Genomic DNA, 6,783 nt, shown 5'->3' with positions numbered 1-6,783 from the left:
CTGAAGTTGCAGCTGCCCTGTTGTGTGTGTGTGTGTCTCTCTCTCTCTCTCTCTCTCTCCCCCTCTGTGTGTGTGTGTGTGTGTGTGTGTGTGTGTGTGTAGTCTGCAGGTTATGTGTGCAGGCCTGCGTCTAGGTAGTTATGTCTATCTGTTGCTATGACTGCAGAGGGCTTTGGGAGCTGGGTGTGGGTGTAGTGCGTATGGTTGAGGCTCTGAGAGCTCTCTGTGTCAGTCATGCTAAATAGAGTCCTGCTCCAGAGACATATAGTGAAAGGGCTGCATAATCTCTGAGCATTTTAACACAGAGAGACAGGCAGAGAGAGGCTCTGTAATCTCTCAGAATTCTAAGTCCACACTCAGTCTGTACATATGCCCCAACAGCAGCACTCCAATATGCATGTATGGAGAAAAAAATGAGGAGGAAAATACTTCAGAGCAATAATGATAATATAATCGTAGACACACACACACACACACACACACACACACACACACACACACTCACCCTCACACACAACACACGCAGAGCTACAGTGTACTCCTTTATTAATATTTCATACACAAACACTTTGAGGTTTCAAACTATGCACATTGATAACAACCGGCATTCATAAACCCACACGCATGTTCTATTTACACCACAGATAATCTGTTTTGGCCTAGAGGGTCCCATCCAAATTATGTTATCCTGGAGGCCTGAGGGTGGCAGCCTACAAAAGCCCTAAAACTGCATCAAACTGCTATTAGGATACTACTGTGTCAGTGAAATATGAATTATACATATGATAGTGCTAGTATTCAGTGTTCATTACACAATTATCTTACATTATCAAATCATTTTTTAACTTCTTGATTTTGCAGTGCATAGATTCAGACAGTTTTAGTCAACGCCTTAAAGCAAACATGAATCATTACAGTGGTTTGTATGTATGTGGACTCCTGAAGTATCTCACATATCTCGCTTGTATCTTTGTGCACAGAAAAGTAAAAAGATTTGCACACATTACTGATATCTTGAAGTATCACCAGCATGCTAGGTCAGAGCTGATGGTCTATTGAGTGCTAGCACACAACTGAGAATAGATAATGAAAATTGATTTGGTTGCTGAGGTGAGATGGCACATATTGTTCATGGTGTTGCAGGTGAGAATGAATGTCAGAGCTTGGTTCGTTTCCGGAAACAAAGGCAATGTCTTACCCTTGCTTTAGGTTGCCTGTACAAGTCCCTTGGAATTACATCCCTAGGCTCTGACTTGGACGAACATCGTTCTAAAAAGCATATACTATAGTCATACAAAATCTTCATTTTGTTTAGTTCAATTCTGTTCTGTTTTATTCAATTCAATTCAGTTCAGCATTTTTTTTTGACATGAAATTAATTTAGTTTAATTGCATTTACTTCAAAGACAGTTTATTGTCGTGGCCATGGAGAGTAAGTGAGTATTGTATTTTCACCAGCACCATCCACCATGAACCCACAGTCTGTGGATCTCACAGGCAAAAACTAGGGCAGTTTGTGTCAGTAAAAAATTACCAAACCAGACATTCATCAATCCTCTCTGCCACACCTCATTACTGGAGCTACCTAAGACTGTACACTAACTATAATAGGTAGTTAATGATCTCCTATCCATCTTCAACAGTCACAACAGTGCCTGGAGCTCCCAGAACCTTTCAATGCACTCAAAATGTATGAATGCATTGGCTCAAACTCTGCAGAAGTCTGCAGTGTGGAAGCAGAGCAGTTGGATTTTGCAGTGAGGTTTAAGGCAGGGCAGGAGTCAGCGGGTCAGGGTTAGGGCTTAGGGCTTGGTCATCAGGTTTTGATCACCAGAGTACCTTTCACTCCGCTAAACACCACACTACATCTCTGTCTTCTCACCTGCTTCCCTACCTGACAGTTGGGAAGTCTTCATCTCCTTTTCTCTGTGCCTCAAGGAGAATAAAAAAAATTTGTTTTCTCTCAGAGCTTCAGGCCAAGTATAGAAAACAAGTGTCGTCTCAGTGAAAGAAGTCAGAAAAGAATGAGACACAGACAAATTGTTGATGAAAAAGGAAATCAACATGAAAACAGCATGAACACAACGTGTCTTGGTGAAACACTCGCAGACATATTCACATTATGATCTGACTCTGATCCACATTTGAAGTAGTCGGTTTTGTTTTGTCAGCAGAGTGTTGCTCATTCACCTTTTGATAAACTTCTCCCTCCAATGTTATAAGGAAGGGGGAAAAAAACATGAAAAAGTGAAAGTGAATGGAAAATTGGGTTTAGAGTTCATGGCCACTGTAATCCATCAGCTCTTGCACAGCTACTTGTACAAGATGATAGTGTCACCATAAAAAAAGAAACAGCAGACAGAGAATGCAACAGAAAGAGAGACAGACTGACTGAAAGAAAGGAAAATTACATTTGTATGTCTTCCTTTCCCAGTCTGTGTCATTCACGTCCATCCCAGCATATGTATATACATATACATATATATATATATAGTTACATATGGCCAATTGTAAAACAGATCTATATTCTGTCTTATCTGACAGGTTTTAAGAGAAGCAGGTGAAGGCATTGCCCTTACACGCAGCTACAGATGACTGTTGTCTGATCAATGAATTCATCTCTCTCTCTCTCTCTCTCTCTCTCTCTCTGTCCCTGGCTCCCTGACTCCCTGGCTTTCCATCCCTTGGATCAATAGATATATGGAAAACAAAGCTCGTTCCTGAGGCAAATTCCCTGCTGATAATATGCTAATATGAGTGTATAAGCCTTTCACTGGTCTGTCAAATATAACTAAACAGGTCTGAACTGGGAAATGATGTATGCTAAAATACCACATGACCATTTTAATGAACAAAACACTGCATGTGTATATGGGCTGAGATAACACTTCTGAACATCTCTGATGATCTGATAAATGGGCACCTTTTGATTAAAGATACTTTATATTAATACACTCACACACACACATACATACAATCACATTCACTCACACATTCCATATCCCCTACATTATTAGCCCGCTAGACAACAGCGTGTCCATCTGTCTCTGACATATATTGACATATCTGACATCTCACCTTTGTCATCCTATCAGTTCATGACACAGATCAGGGCCTTCATGTGCCATTCCACAGTTGCGTATTCTGAGTGTGCGTGCGTGCATGCATGTGTTTGTGTGTGTGTGTGTGTACATGCATGTGTGCGCACACGTGTGTGTGTGTGTGTGTGTGTGTGTGTGTGTGTGTGTGTGTGTGTGTGTGTGTGTGCGTGTGTGTATGTGAAAGGGGGGCCAGCTTTCAGTGGGCCAATAAATCAGTTCAATCATAATTAACAGGACAAACTCAATAGTTTCTCACACAGGACTGAGCAATCACATTCCTCTTCCATTCTACCTCACCACCTCACCGCCTCAGTGTCTCTCCTCTTCTCTGCCCTGTCTCTTCTCCACGCAGCATGTGGGATTCTGGGCTTTGCAGTGAGCAGCACAGTCACATAATCTCTGGTATAATCACGATATGAGTACAACACAGAGACTGCACCATCACTTCACCTGGTTTCCATAACATTACTATGGGTACCTTCAGAAACAAAGAATGATTTTGATATGATGCCATGAAAAGCATGTATATTATTCACTGGAGTGAGTGTGAATGAGCTGTGCTAACGCTCTATTTTTGAAGTTGATTTCTTTGTTTAGTTAACCACAGTAGAGTAAGGCCACCATAGTGGAGTTAGGGCTCAGTGGTGGCATGTTGCATCATTCTGGAGCAACTTGGGGACAAGACCTCACTCAAGGGTCAAAACCGGAAGCCAGGTATGGAGCAGGGACTGTATGGCTAACAGTGTTCCAGCACTAAGTCTAAGTACCCTGGTCTGGTTTCAAACAAGCAACCCTCTGGTTCAGAGTGTACAGCCCCAACGCTATAAACGACTACCACCTCTGAGGGTAACGTATCCAAAAAAGAGTCTCTAGAATTCAGTTTATCCAGGGAACTGCCACTCAGGAGTCATTGAAGTCTACATTTGTGGAGGCTATTCTTTTTGCCTTCTTGGTATGCTGGTTTGGGGGTTTAAAGTTTGGGAGGAACTGAATTGGGGTTGAAGACTGGTGTTAGCAAGTTACTCATCTTAGTGCTGTTTTGCTCATACATGTATCAAACTATTTATTGTTACAATAACAATGGGACAGTGTATATGTGTCACTAACCACAGCTTCACATGTGGCAGGAGGATCCTGATATTTTCATTAATGGTAGTTTAGCATTCGCGGTATTGTCCTCCCTAACCTTTGAAGAAAGACTTGTCAGAGGACTAATGGAAGCTAATTAACTGAAAAGCTAATTAACCAATCCTAAGCTTTTCTTGGTCATTGTGTGGGAGGAGCTCAGAGATCTTCCTTTCTGTTCCAGTCATTTCTTTGCTCTGACAAAATGACAGGAGGGAAAATAATAGAAGATATATCAGATTTGATCACAGAGATGGACTTAAATCTTCGTCAAATTGTTAATCACAACTATTTAAAGCAGGTCATGGTTCTTGATGCTTAGGAGGCATGAAGAACCACGGCAGGCCTTTGACCAGTGGGAGCGTGTACTGAGTGTCCCTCTCTTTTGCTGCCTCTGTCTCCTCACAGAGTGGATGCCTGAGTGGAGAACTGCTTTCACCTCATAGACTGTCCGGCCTCACCTCTCTTTTCTCTTTTCCCATCTCTCGTCTGTCTGTTAAGCCCCTGATCATTAGCAGCTGTGCTAGAGAACTCACTTGAACCTGCTCTACCCTCAAAACTCAAATTAAACTCACCTCATTCTCTTTCTATTCCTCTTTCATTCCTCAAAACCTCTCTTTCTCTTTCTCTCTCCTCAGTACATTTCAATATTCTTTGTACTGAATGCTGACAATGGCTTAAATGATGTGCCCTGGGGGGTGGGGTGGGGGGGGGCCATCTGTTCTGCTGTCATGTAGCAACAATTAACGTAACATTCATATTCTATTACCGTGTTCACCTGTATTTATTTTTGTGGATTTTTGGAAAAGATAGACATGGACAAACCTATTATCATATAACATCACTGAAGTAATAATGAAAGACAAGACTTTTCTTTTGAATGATTTTTGTCGGGTACAAAGCGGCTCAGTGCAATTGCTTCCCCTAACAATGGGATGGTTGATGGGATGGTTGATGGGATTGTACTGTGGATGTTAATCAAATGCTTCCATCTAGTGGCTAATATTTTTTAACGCACCCTCATACGAGTGGCATTGAAAAAAATGTATTGCGCAGCACAACAGAAAATTATCATCCATCCATTCATCATCCAATCCACACAAATCAAACCTCAGACACCCATAAAAATAAAACCATCTTATGCATTTATGATAAACAAATATACACATCCTTGGACTCTTCTGCATGCACACACACACACATACACACACATACTTTTTTTTCTTTTGGAAAGATAATGACTTTATCATAATTACAATAAACACTAATGAAAACATCTGTGGGAGAATTCTCTGAGTTGCATTCTGAGTCAATTTAAACACGCACATTACATTAACAGAGGAAGAGTGCTGTATATGTGAGTGTGTGTGTGTGGGACAGTGACCGTGTGTATGTGTGCGAGGGTGCTGGCCTACTGAACATCCCCACCCCCCATGGTACCTCCACAGCTCCACAGAAAGGAAAAGAAAGGAGGGGGAAGGAGAGTGAGAAAGGGGGAGAGAGAGAGAGAGAGAGAGAGAGAGAGAGAAAGAAAGAGAGATGGGGAAGAAAAGAGAAATGGATAGCAGGAGAAAGAGGAGGGGGATGGGGGCAGCCTTTGGGACTGGCCCATTTCTATGCCACACGATCTGAGAGGACAGAATTGGATGGGCACAGTTGCTAGGGAAACACAATCATCTCTGGATGACTGAAGCAAGTGGTAACTAAGTAACAAGAGCAAATATTAGATGAGGAAACCTACAGATTGGGACCATATAATGATCTCTGATCACTAATGCACAGTAAGGACACATTTACACGCTTGCATTTGCATGTGTGGTTTAAGCTCTTGGAGGATTGTGAGGACCAAAGTCCCAAATATATGACTGATAGGGACATTTTGGGAACATTTTTTCAAAAAAGATATCGCCATAATTGTCCAAACAAATTTGCCAAAATATTACCACAGTTATGATAATTGTAAGTGTTACATTAAAAATCTTTCTGTTACAGAAAAATGAAAGTCCCACCACAATACACAGACAAACATGTGAGCATTTGCATGTGTGTGTGTCCGTGTGCATGTGTGTGGTTGTGTGTGCGTGTGTGCATGCATGCATGCATGTGTGTGTATGTGTGTTTGTGTGAGTGTGTGCGTACGTGTGTGCGTGTGTGTGTGTGTGTGTGTGTGTGTGTGTGTGCATGTGTCATTTTGTGTGTTGAAAGGGGTTCTGATTGTGTTGTCCCCTGCAGTAGGAAATACCAGTCTGACACATCTTTATGTTTTTCAGAGGGAGAAACCTGCCCCTGGCACTCTGTGTGTTTTGTATGTGTGTACAACTGACTATGCATACATGTGCAGAGGCATGTACTTGTGTGATGTTGTGCATGCTTTATGGGTGAAATTACCTTTCCTCCATACCAGACTGCGTCTCTCTCTCTCAGCCTCAGGAAAACCCAGTGTGGTCTTGTTCTGAGAGTTGAGGGCCTCTTTCCTCCAGACATGAGTCTCTGCTGTGCCTGTTCTACCCAGATTAGAGATGTCTTGACTAGGGTGACATACTGCAGGAAGTCCCTG

This window comes from Chanos chanos, chromosome 3 (genome assembly GCF_902362185.1).
Source record: "Chanos chanos chromosome 3, fChaCha1.1, whole genome shotgun sequence".
In the NCBI taxonomy this organism is placed as follows: Eukaryota; Metazoa; Chordata; class Actinopteri; order Gonorynchiformes; family Chanidae; genus Chanos; species Chanos chanos.
Note: the sequence above shows the minus strand (reverse complement) of the source record.